Below are 13,565 nucleotides of genomic sequence, written 5' to 3' on the forward strand. Positions count from 1 at the left end.
GGTAAAAACGCTATTTGGTCGTGGGATAGCCAAGCACATTCAGAATTTGTTAATTTGAAACATGCCTTGTTGAATGCACCACTTTTATCACACCCAGATCTCACTAGACATTTTTCCATTGCCACCGACAGTTCTAACACCACTTAAGGCGTACTCATTTTTCAGGAAATTGAAGAAGTCGGTTCTACAGTAACTAAAAACACCGCCTTTGCAAGTCGCTTTCTGTCACCTGCTGAACGCAATTATTCTGTCACAGAACTTGAAACATTATGTTTTATATGGGCATTTACGAGATTTAGGCATTTTCTTTATGGAAGACATACGACCGTTTACACAGATCATACAGCTATACAGTTTTTACTTTCCGCAAAATTTACACACTACAGGTTAAGCAGATGGAAACTTTATTTACAGGAATTTAATTTTACAATTGTTCACATTCCCGGTAGACAAAATGTTGTAGCAGACGCACTATCCCGTTCTCTCACCAACAATGAGCAAGACATCGCAACCAACTTCTGCCAAGTAAATTCTTAGCGTCATGTATACTCAACAAGTCGCATTTGAAAATTTCATTTCATCGTCATTACGAGACCTAGGACAAGAGCAGACCAAAGACAACGCGTGGAAAGAAATTAAACGCCTTTGGCAAGATAAGAATAATGTTACCATTAGAAACCATTATACTGTACGCAATAATATTCTGTTTCGCCGCTCTCACCCTGACAGCAACAACTGGTTATTATGTATTCCTGACGAGCTTGTTAACAAATTAATTTGGTATACTCATTTACGTTACGCACATTACGGAGCCAGAAAATGTTTTCTTATACTGAGACATAAGTGATATTTTGCGAACATGGAGAAACGTGTTCGACGAGTTTTAGCGTCATGTAAAATCTGCCAGAAAGCTAAATCAGACACGACTTCACATATTCCTCCGTTATATCCCATTGTACCCATTAAATTGAGACACATAGCCGCTGTAGACATTTTTGGTCCGATTCCCAGATCTAATAGAGGTTTTTGTTACATCTTTGTCGCTGTTGAACTCACTTCGAAATTTGTTACCTTCACTCCGTTACGCAAAGCTACTGCTAAATCTGTTCCAAATGCATTTATAAAACATTTTCTATTTCATGTAGTTCATGTATTGCAAGTAACTTCCGACAATGGACCACAATTTCGATCTGCGATATGGACACGTATGTTACGAGCTGCAAACATTTCTCCGATCTATATATCCAGGTATCACGCTTCTTCGAACCCTTGTGAACGACTAATGAAAGAAATTGGTAAACTATGTAGAATATAACTGCCATAAAAAACATATAAAGTCTACTACGCTGTCTCCCACTGTTATATTCAAAAATGTTGAACCACCTAACAAAATTAAAGAATTAGTATCGTTTCCTACATCGACTACGCCACCATGAAATAATTGATATTGCGCTCAACAACATCAAAAGTGCCGCAGAGCGCCGGAGAAGACAGCAGAAACAGGTTTGTACACGCCGTGACTTTCACATTGGACAGAAGATATTAGTACGCACGCATTATTTATCCAACAGAGGAAAGAGTAGGTGCAGTAAATTCGAGCTTCTATACGCAGGTCCATACAGAATTCGCTGCACTCCTCACCCCAATGTAGTACACGTCGAAACTTTGAGAACCAGAAAAAGCAAAGGCAATCACCATATTTCCAATATTAAGCCCTTTATTGAATGAACATACTTGATGATTCAGCACACTGTAATGCCATTTCCAGATATTTATATGACCACTTACTGAAGATGATTATATTTTTTTCTTGGCAAGTGCCCGGCAAGGTAAGGTTAGCAGGTCGCTTTTCTTGTCGTTAGACATCAGACCGTGCGCATTTTCGATTTTTTGTGTATGTATGATTGTTTTCCTATCGAAAGTAGAATTTTTGTCTGTATGCACTATGAAATGTTTAAGATGTAATAAAAACCAGTTGACATTGACATTTTGCCTTATGATATCTCAACATCTTGACTATTCTACATTTTTTGATACTACATTATGATACTGTGTGTACATTTTATGCACTTGAAAACTGTCTATGTTTTTGACCTAATACGTTTTCTGTCATGTTATGCTGTATGCTTAATTATATCACTAGAAACAAGTTTTCTTTTAATGAATATGTGATTTAAATGCAACATATTAATCCTTATTCATCATTTCTAGAAAGCAAAACTGTGAAAAAGAAATAAATTAAAGAACCACTGTGGTTTACTATGAAATGCTTCTGTAGAAAGATATGGACTTTCAGTGCAGCTACGTGCAAACTACTGTGCTACAAGTATGATGCAATCCTTCGCATTCCTTTCCTAGTTCTTATAAAATGCTAACGAGTTATACAGTGCGTTTAAATTCTAGGCAAATGATAAAGACATATATAGTGCGTGAGTACTTCATTTCATTTGTTAATATGATCAGTTGTACTAAATATGCTAGAGACTTTTACAGTGCGTGTGCACTTTATTTCATTTGTTAATGTTTTCAATTCATGTAAATATGCTAAAGATTGTGCACGTGCACTTTATTTCATCTCTTAATGTGATTAGTTCATGTAAAGATGCTAAACTTTCACAGTGCGTGTGCACTTTATTTCACTCCGTGATATGTTTAATTCATGTAAAAATGCTAAAAACTTTTACAGTGCGTGTGAACTTTATGTTATTCGTTAATATATTTCTTGATATGTTCTGTACTCAGTGCGTGTGCACTCTATTTCATTTCGTTATATGTTCTGCACTTATCAATAATGTGTATACTCTGAGACTGTAGACTTAGTAACTAAATAGATAACAGAAAAATTTGTTGCTCATGGCAAGTCTAATTGACTCACCATCGCTGCCAAATTTTTGCCCCCCCCCCCCCCCTCAGTGGAGGGTTATGTAAGAGGTCCATGACTAAAGAATTCGTTGCGAGCGCACTCGAGCTGATGTAATTTCGATGGATTGCTGACATGCTGCCTGCGATATGTAAGCTATAAGAGAATCTGAGACCAAAGAGCAGTGTTGACTGCAATAGGAACTGTGTAGCAGTAGGAGGAGGTTGTTGCTAGCGAGCTGTCTCGTGTATTGTGTTGGCTGGGCCGGTCGTGGTGGAGTCATGGCGGAGCCTGAGTGTTATAGTATAAGGTAAATGCACCCTCGCGCATATGTAGTATTGTTATATCAAGTCCCATGTAAATGTTTTAAAAATCTCTTAATAATCATATTTCTCATAAAAAGTAACTTTTGACAACCAGTCATTTCAATTTAAAGAATTTACTAGTTCCTCCACTCCTTAGTCATCCCGATTATTGAAAGGAAAAATCAGTTGTTTCTTTTTATACATGACAACTCTATCGGGCAGCACTGCACAGAGCTGCGCCAGAAAAATTTCTTATAGGAGCAGATATATACGCGTTATCCAGCGACCTAATTGAGGTAAGATTTTTTAATTTATTCAGAATGAATTTTCAGGGCCATGACGCAGCACTTCTGACGTCCAGAATTTACCAGTTTAAATTCACAGTTAGTTACTGAAAGGTTATAAGTGAGTCACATTTTTATTATTGGGAGATTAGTAATTTTTTTACTATTGATAGGTTACGCAATTTTCCTGTTGGTAAGTTATACTGAATGTGAACGACATAATATTTTTTACTGTTGAGAGGTTTAGAAATTTTTCTGTTTTGAGGTTACACTAAATGAGAATATTATTTATATTATTTTTCTGTTGGGAGGTTACAAGCTGAGGTCGTCAGTCCCCTAGAACTTAGAACTACTTAAGCCTGATTAATCTAAGGACATCACACACATCGAGGCAGGATTCGAACCTGCGACCGTAGCTGTCACGCGGTTCCAGACTGAAGTGCCTAGAACCGCTCGGTCACCGCGGCCGGCGAGTACTAACTCCAACGTGCAGCCTTTGATTGGCGACTCGTCTTAGGATACTCCCTAATTTTTGGAACGGCTCCAGTCCCTCTGGTAATGCTCTGTCTCAGCGGAAAAAATCCAGCTGTACCTTGATTCGGATTCCATATTAAACAGTAATTCTCAGTGTATCAACAAACGCAGTGACTATACGCGGTTTGTTACCCCGTCAACTGGTGCAAAAAGACAAGTACATTATTCACTTTCTGAAGGCGAGATCTCACAAATGCCCTGTAAAACTGGAGCAGGCTAGACTGGATAACACATTTTAAAATACTTAGAGCCTTAAGGGACCGTTTTTTAAAGGTCCTTTAGAATTGGCAACCAGGTAAATTTACAGTCAAATATGAAGCTCAGAAACCTCACTGTGTCTTTAAAATTACGATCTGTGTCCCTCATCCTCAATTCAGAAGAGGTTAAAATGGAACGAGAATGGTTAAAAAGTGTGGTGTCACCGCAAGGCACCACAGTAGTTACGATGTAGGCTTCAAATCGGCCGCGGTCCGTCAGTACACATCGGACCCGCAAGTCGCCACTGTCGACGCTAGCAGACCGCCACTCGGTGGTCTTACGAGACAAGTTAGCGCACTGGCCAGTTCTACAGCCGACTTTAATAGGAATGGTTCACTTGTTATAGTTTCAGAGATCTCATTTTCAGAGACGCTAGTTAGCATAGCCTTCAGCTAAGTCAGTATCTGCGACCTAGCCAGGTGCCACATACAGTTTATTCATTGACAATTGATCTGTATGTGTGAAGCAATCAGAATTGTAAAGGGGTATTCGCAGTTCAGTCTATATCTGAACTTGTAAATATTATTGTACAAAGTCAAGATCGACGTTCACCGCTGGTTCTGAATTAAAGCTAAGTATTTACACGGATCTTTTACATTGGGATAAATTTTTTGTTAGATGTTTTCGTTTAATAGCTGAATAAATTGTAATTAGGAATAAATTAATTAGGCAGAGTAGAGAAGATAAAGTCAGAGATGTTCATTGGGCGGACATTGACGTAATGTAACGTCATTCCGTTGTTCGGTTGTTCCTTATCTGAAAGGAATTAATTCGGGGACTAGAATAAACTTTCACATAATAGTTACGATTCGATGTTCCGACAAAAGGGGTTAACGTCAGTGTTAATTTGAATTTTGGGCGACAGGATTAATTTTGACAGATACGTGAAAACGGACGTAACGAAAGTAGTTCGCCTACCATCCTTGAACGTGACTTTTAATTTAATTAAAAGCTACTATGTCATGATTAGGATCAATCCCTCTTTCCTCCTAGATAGTGATCATTCATTAACATTTACTTCATAAGAAAAAGATTATTAATAAAAGTGATGTTAAATGACAATTAGTGTGGAACCGACGTAATATCTCTGAGAGGACATTCATATATAATTTGTGTTAACTACTGAACTGAGATAGGAAGTAAATTAAAATTAGCGAATATTTGATACTGAGACTATAGAAGCAAAAGCGCTTAAGGTTTCTCTTCTCTAAAATGGCAAAATATGTACGAACTTTAACACAATAGTCGACATTATGTATTGCAAAGACATTAGCATTTCATACTTATTTTGACGACGCGCTGTTAAACAAAGGAACGTTGAGTCTGTGTACGAGTAATAAAATTAAATCTAAAAACATAATTAATAACGATGAACTCCGCTTTAACAAACTGTATTTCGTGTCGTCATCGGGCAATAACTGCTCAACCATGGAGACGTGTGTGGTGAAATTGGAAGTCGGGCACATAAAAAAAACTTAAAAATCTATTCATGCTACAGTGAAGTCGGCACAAAACGACGTGGGCAGTTATACAACTAACTTTCTAATCACATAAGACACGGCCGGTCAGGAATTCTGCACGCGTGCGGTGCTCTTGCACATGTGCAACTTCCGGGTCACAGCGTGCACGCCGCAGCCGTCAGCGTTCATGTAGTGCATGTTTCTACGTACAGATGTCGCTCCTCTGTTACACAAAGTACGTTATCGACACCTCGTATGTATATCACAACCTGGGCTGTATCTGTAAGATCTGTTGCCTCATCGAGCGCAACAGAGAAAGCAACAAAGTATTTAGCCTTATTTATTAGCTGCCTGTGCAGATCGCCGGCCATAGCATGATACGTCTTGTCACTGTTTGTTTGGATAGAACCTGTTAACGTTCGTGGGACACAAAAGTTCTGCAGCATCAATCAGACACCCTTTCACAAACTCCCGTTCGGAAAAGAGTTCCCCAGATTGTGCAGTTCTTAATGCGATTTTAAAACTTGCTCGCAGTGAAGGTTTAGTGTGGTTGTCATTCTGGAAAATGGAAAACAGTGCATAGTACAGCGTACAGTAAAACACAAATGTAACACACGAAACTAAGAGTTCAAGAAGTATGTTACTTGGACGTGCAGTAAAATCAAGTTGATGTGTCTCATCCATTTTCTTAAGGACATTTAATTTCGGTTGTCGTTCTTCACTGTTGAGTACACTACACTCGTCTTTGTAATGTGTATTGTAGTGTCTTCCAATTGAAAACTTACGCTGGCCGCCTATTATTAGGCGGCACAGCAAACACTGTGAGTTTTCGCCAACGGATACAAAAAAGAATTGCATTTCCCAGTCATTTTTAAATGACTGAGAACATATGTCTCCCGTCCTTTGCTTTTTCACAATACTTGCCATTTCTCAGTACTTCTCTGTTAAGGTTACGGTCACCAGAGGTAAACGAAACTGGATATGTTGCGCTCTTGCTTGTACCACAGGGAAGTGGAGCCGCCGCCGTTCATTTAGGACACATGCCTAATAACAGATGTCGCTGTCGCTCGCTGTCGCACACGTGCGCACATATGCAGCACTTTAACACGCCTGCTCACTGTGCAGCGTTTGGCCGGCCCTGACCAAAGATGTTCCAGGTACATCCCGTCAAGTACAGTTCATTGATCCTCACGTCAGCCTGCGTGACCAACGCGTGCAACTATGGCCATACCTCTTGATCAGAATAAGAGTAAAATTGCGTGACTCAGCTGGGTCACCCCTTTTCCATGAGCAAAACACAGAGAGTTAATCCACAAACAGAGAACACAGGACTGGACATTTCACCAATGACGTTACGCCATTAATACCTATGGCAAATACTGCCACAGTTAAAACACTACCTTGAGGGGCACCATACTCCTGCTCAAACTGATAAGACAGGGCGTCACCGACTCGGTGTCGTTGTAGTTGTGGTCTTCAGTCCTGAGACTGGTTTCATGCAGCTCTCCATGCTACTCTATCCTGTGCAAGCTTCTTTATCTCCCAGTATCTACTGAAGCCTACATCCTTCTGAATATGCTTAGTGTGTTCATCGCTTGGTCTCCCTCTACGATTTGTACCCTCCACGCTGCCCTCCAATACTAAACTGATGATCCCTCGATGTCTCAGAATGTCCTACTAACCGATCCCTTCTTCTAGTTAAGTTGGGCCACAAGCTCCTCTTCTCCCAATTCTATTCAATACCTCCTCATTAGTTATGTAATCTACCCATCTAATCTTCAACATTCTTCTGTAGCACCACATTTCGACAGCTTCTATTATCTTCTTGTCTAAACTATTTATCGTCCATGTTTCACTTCCATACATGGCTACACTCCATACAAATACTTTCAGAAACGACTTCCTGGCATTTAAATCTATACTCGATGTTAACAAAGTTTTATTATTCAGAAACGCTTTCCTTGCCATTGTCATTCTACATTTTATATCCTCTCTACTTCGACCATCATCAGTTATTTTGCTTCCCAAATAGCAAGTGTCTCATTTCCTAATCTAATTCCCTCAGCATTATCTGACTTAATTCTACTACATTCCATTATCCTCGTTTTGCTTTTGTTGATGTTCATCTTATACCCTCCTTTCAATACACGGTCCATTCCGTTCAACTGCTCTTCCAAGTCCTTTGCTATCTCTGACAGAATTACAATGTCATCGGCGAACCTCAAATTTTTTATTTCTTCTCCATGGTTTTTATTACCTACTCCGAACTTTTCTTTTGTTTCCTTTATTGCTTGCGCAATATACAGATTGAGTAACATCGGGGATAGGCTACAACACTGTCTCACTCCCTTCCCAACCACCGCTTCCCTTTCATATCAATCGACTCTAATAACTGCCATCTGGTTTCTGTACAATTTATAAATAGCATTTTACTCCCTGTATTTTACCCGTGCCATCTTCAGAATTTGAAAGAGAATATTCGAGTCATCATTGTGAAAAGATTTCTGTACGTCTGCAAATGCTAGAAACGTAGGTTTGCCTTTCCTTAATCTTTCTTGTAAGATAAGTCGTAGGATCATAATTGCCTCACGAGTTCCAACATTTCTACGGAATCCTAACTGATCTTCCCCGAGGTCGGCTACTGTCAGTTTTTCCATTCGTCTGTGAAGAATTCGCGTTAGTATTTTGCAGGTGTGACTTATTAAACTGATAGATCGGTAATTTTCACATCTGGCAACATCTGCTTTCTTTGGGCTTGGAATTATTATATTGTTGTTGAAGTCTGAGGGTATTTCGCCTGCGAGAGAAAGGACAGAAAAAATTGGGAAGACATCCACGAAAACCTCATTTGTGAAACTGCTCGAGGATAAGATGCCACCAAGCAGTAATGTAGGCCTTCATGATGTCAAAAATTATACATAGACGATGACGCCGGTTCATGAAAGCCTGTTGTATGCCGCCCTCCAGGACGGTCAGGCTATCAGAGGTGGAGCCACACTGAAAGTGACTAAGGAGTGCCTGGATTCTAATATCCTGGAAAAACGATGGTGGCAGGTGGTAACATATATGAGCTATGCACTGGGACAGCAACGTCCAATCAGTCGCCACTTGGCATTTATCAGTAATTAATTAGAGCAGTAATGACAAGTAGCAGCATGTTGTGAACAAATTTGCGGTTCATCGCGCTATGCTAACAGAGATGAGTAAGGAATGAGCAATGAGAATGTACTGCATTGTGTTAAGTGCAAATAATTTTTGTGGATAGAGTTGCATGGGGAATTTTACTCAGGGTGCCGGTGGCGGAAAGCCAGCGGCGTTTCAGCCCAAAGGTCGAATTTTGCAACCTCCAGCACTCCAGGAGGTGGTCGACCGTCGGGGCAGTTTCTAATGGCAGGGCTTTGATGCCACCCGACAGGCAGGTAGCATTTTCGGCAGAACACTACGACGCAAGCAGAATGTCTTCCCAATGTTCATAACATAGGGAGACGGTTTTTTCCCCCTTGGCTGTGTCGCCTTGTCCTCACAAAAGCGTCGCAGGCGATATTGCCAGCAAGAAATGTACCTCCGCGAATCTTCCACTCCGTATTTTTTGAGCGTGGGACACAGGAGCGGAATGTGTCCATTTAGACGTTGATGCCAAGGAAACATGTGTAAAGTTCTTCGGACGAGCGGCGACTCGCATAGGCCACCACGTTTTCCCAGACCGACGAGACCTAAGAGGTGTTTCCCATGCACTCATAGTCGAGCGGGAGTAACAGTCATTGGTGAAAAATTTGTTAAAATGTTACAATTGGACAGCCACACCAGCGGAATAGAACACCGCACTAGGTTTTTTGGTAGAAAGGAGACAATTGAGTTTTACCGTCTTTTCATGAAGGACCCAGTACTCTGCACCGGGAGGTACAGAGTGATCGCGGAGTAACTGTGTACCTTATCCGGAATTCTGGATGATTTCGCGGGACTGTGTCGCGGATGCGTGCTGCTGTTGCTACAGAGACACCACACCTTATTTGCATAACAACAAGATGAGAACAGCCCGCTGGGGACCCTGTCGTTGATCATAAGAGCAGACTAGGCAATATACGCTGCTGTGGACGTAGCACGATCAGCCTCACTGTTCATAGAAGTTAAACAATTGGCCATTGACCTATTGAGTACCGCAGCGCATTTTTGCATTATATCTGTGATTAGATATAGGTGGAAAGTATGTGACCTAGAATCATGTGCTCTCATTCAGTTATGACGAAGCTCCAATGCATATCGCTAGTTTTTATCGTTGTAGATTCGTGTTTTTTGTCCTTAGTAAGTTATTAAGATGTCCACCTTCAAGAGGCATCACCTCGTGAATGTGATTTATGATCATATGTAAATTCTCAAATGGAATAAATTTGATTCTCTTTCCCGATATTTCAGACTCCCTACATTAACATACCAATCCTATCCTACAACCTAGTCAAAAATTCTGGTGAGGTTAACTTGATGTTAATAATTTAGATCTGTCACTACCTTCTATGAGGCAAGCGACCCTACCCAGTCCACTTCTTCTTGTAGATTCAGATGTCACTAAGAGCAAACAATCTAATTGGGGTAATTTACAATAGAAATGCGAGTTCAGTACACAGTTCATTTGCATATCACCTAACGGTAGCAAAGGAAACTCGGAGGTCCCTTCCCAACAGTTGACCGTCCGCTCCAGGGTCTTTTCCAGGCACCTAGTGAGGGCAACACTACAGTAGCTACTCGGGCATGTATGACCTTCGCCAGCTTTTAAAAGAGGAATTACAATTGCCTCACAGAACTAGTCGGGAAAGTGACCTAACACCCAAACAGCATTAAAAAGTACGGGCAGGATATCTCTGTTTTGCCTTCTGAGGTGCCGCAGCGTACTATAATGGACTCTGACATGACCAGAGGATGTGTCACAAACCACAGACAATCCAGAATCAGCTCTTACTTAGGAAAGGGCAGTTGTAGTCTTCATCAGTGGTGGACAGGAAGTCCAAACTGCTCTTGTCATCAACCGCTTTACTACGAAACCTGGATACTGACTGGCAGTTGCAGTAACTGCTACAAAACAGACCGCCATAATTTGGGAATGTCTCGCAGATCGATTTGGATAGTACCGTTCCCCATTACAGTAACCATGTGACATCTCCATCCTCTCCAGAATTTCTCCTGATGGTCTCCCATGCAATAGCACTCTTTGTGGAACGTTTAATGGTGTTCAGGAACTGCTGCCACTAGCTATTCTTGCTCTCTAGAATAATCCGGCGACATTTCACCCTAACTACTCGAAAGGCTACAAGATTCTCTGTGGTTGTTCGGCACTTGAACTTACGCAGAGCCACACGCCTAGTCCTGATTGTATAGCGGCATTCGTCACTCCAACAAGGGACAGGCTGCCTCTTAGTTGTCCCGTGGATTGTGGAATAGATGCTACAGCGCCGCGGTGGACCATTTTGGTAACATGATCCACCCATTCCTCAAAATCTACACGATGTTCACACTGGGCTAGGTGACTGTAAAAAAAGTGTCCACTCTGATCTACCGAGCACCCATCGCAGCGGGTTCCTATCGGGTTCCACTCCACTTGGGAGGTGAATCCAGATCAGGAAGTGATCACTTCCTATTGAGCAGTGTCAACAAGGGCTGGAGAGCAAAGTAAAAGATCGATGGAAGAGGACGATCCAGTTGCAGTGCAGAAGTGTCTGCTCTGTCCCATACTTAGCAAATAGGCAAATGACGATACGAGAAGCCTCTCAATTGCTCTACCATTGCGGCAGGTTGTTGCAGACCCCAAATCGCAGTGTGGGCATTAAAATCACCACAGAGGTTGAAGGGGTGGGGGAACTGTTAAGAAAGTCGTTGAGAGCCTCTTCGCCAAGTGCGTCTTGTGGGGACAGCTAAAGGGAACATATTGTCAACACATGACACATGTGCATTGATATGTAAACCTTGTAAATTCGTTGTAAGGAGAGAGGCGACCCGCTGGAGGTTCGAGTCCTCCCTCGGGAATAGGTGTGTGTGTTGTTCTTAGCATAGTTTAATTAGTCTAAGTAGTGTGTAAGTATAGGGACCGATTACCTAAGCAGTTTGGTACCTTACAAATTCGAACACATTTGAACATTTGATAGAGGTGAGGAGTGATAGTCGGTTCTGGCGAAAATACCTACTCCACCTCGAGCACTCTCTCCACTCACATTGTCCTTTTTGTGGAGAACAACGAGCTCAGAGACGTATGATTGATGGAAATTAGTCTCCTGCACATAGACACAGTGGTCTACCCTGAGATAGTAGATGAAGTACCACCAAGTGTGCCCTCAAACCCTGAAAGTTCCACTGAACTATGGGACCCATTTATCACAGGGGTAGCGCCTTCATCATGTCTCTCTGCCGGTGTGGGGACACTGCAGGAAGTGGATGTTCAGTCGAGGGGCGAGACGATTGGTCCAAACATACCTCATACTCCATCAGCTCTGGGGAAGATTCAGATGAAGCATCAGGGAGAATCATGTCGACATGGTACGGCGGTTCACTACTTGATTTCAGCTTTTGTTGCTACTGGACATTGGTTTTTCTCTATTTAGAAAGGTTTGCTGGAGCTAGAGTAGAAGTAGTGATAACCATGCTGGGCTTCTGAAGAGCCTCAGCAGTTAGAAGTGCCTGGGGCTCTCCCATGTTGGCCACTGTACTTTTTCTGCTGTTGTAGGGGGACTAGAGACTCTGAAAAACTTGCTACCTTGCAAGTCCAGGTGTTAGTGCTCACACTCGCTACCTCCATCTGTGGAGAGGCACAAGGTTTTGAAGCAGGTTTCTGAAGCAGTGATGCAAAACATGTAGAATATGCGGGAGGCAGCACGGACTTATAGGTATTTTTGGCCTCAGCATAAGGGGAATGCTTTGTTGTTTTTATTTCCTGTACTTTCTGTTTCTCTAGAAAGATTCTGGAATGTCTCCTCCAAACAGGGTGGTTTCCAGAGCAGTGACGAGCAACCTATTCATTCGTGAGCGACCTTACCATAGTTGCCACACGTCGCTTCTCCTTTACACTCTGCCATGATAGATGACATTTAAACCAGAGCATTAAGATTGGGACATGCGGATGTACGTTTAGGTGAAGCCTGCCGTGACGTGCTCTAGAAGATTTGGCGTATTGAGGGTAAGAATTAAAGGGTCGGGTTTCACCAGGTCTCCATCCACCATTTTCATAACATTCTGAACATTAATAATTCCCTCTGGAGACCACGCGCTCTTAAGTTCTTCGATAGGAATATCAACTAGGTCACTACATCACACAAAACCTTTGGCAAAGTTCAAGGTGCTGTGGGACTCTGCCTCGATGGCACATTCCTCCAGCCACTTAGCACTCTGTAAGTTAATAGGTTGTTGCGAACTGCATGTTTCAACCAACAGCGAGCCATTTCGCAACCGCTGTACAGATTTTAGAGTCCTGGAAATAATTTCTAATCCTTTCTGGATTTAGAAAGAGAAGAATTTATCTAAATTTCCTTCTAGCCTTTTTATTATTAAAAACATATTCTGATTACCGGCCTATGTTCTGTTACGGCTGGCTGAGCTCTCTTACTAGGTTGAGCGTTACTACCTTCCAGTGGCCCACCATCTCCGCTGGGAGGAGGAAAAGAAAATTTCGGAGGATCTATCCTGGTCCCACGAGCAGCTGGGGAAATAATGGCCCACTCAGACACAGCCCCGCGTGCCTGAGTAAGCCTTATACAACTGTGGTTCCCCAGACGTTGACCATTAACGACTGTTCCACCTCAACTGTCTTTCATCTCATCAGCGCGCAGTGTACCTTGAGATTGAGGTGTTTTTTTTTTATTTTTTATTTTTTACAGAGGTTTAT

The sequence above is a fragment of the Schistocerca gregaria genome, chromosome 7 (assembly GCF_023897955.1).
Source record: "Schistocerca gregaria isolate iqSchGreg1 chromosome 7, iqSchGreg1.2, whole genome shotgun sequence".
In the NCBI taxonomy this organism is placed as follows: Eukaryota; Metazoa; Arthropoda; class Insecta; order Orthoptera; family Acrididae; genus Schistocerca; species Schistocerca gregaria.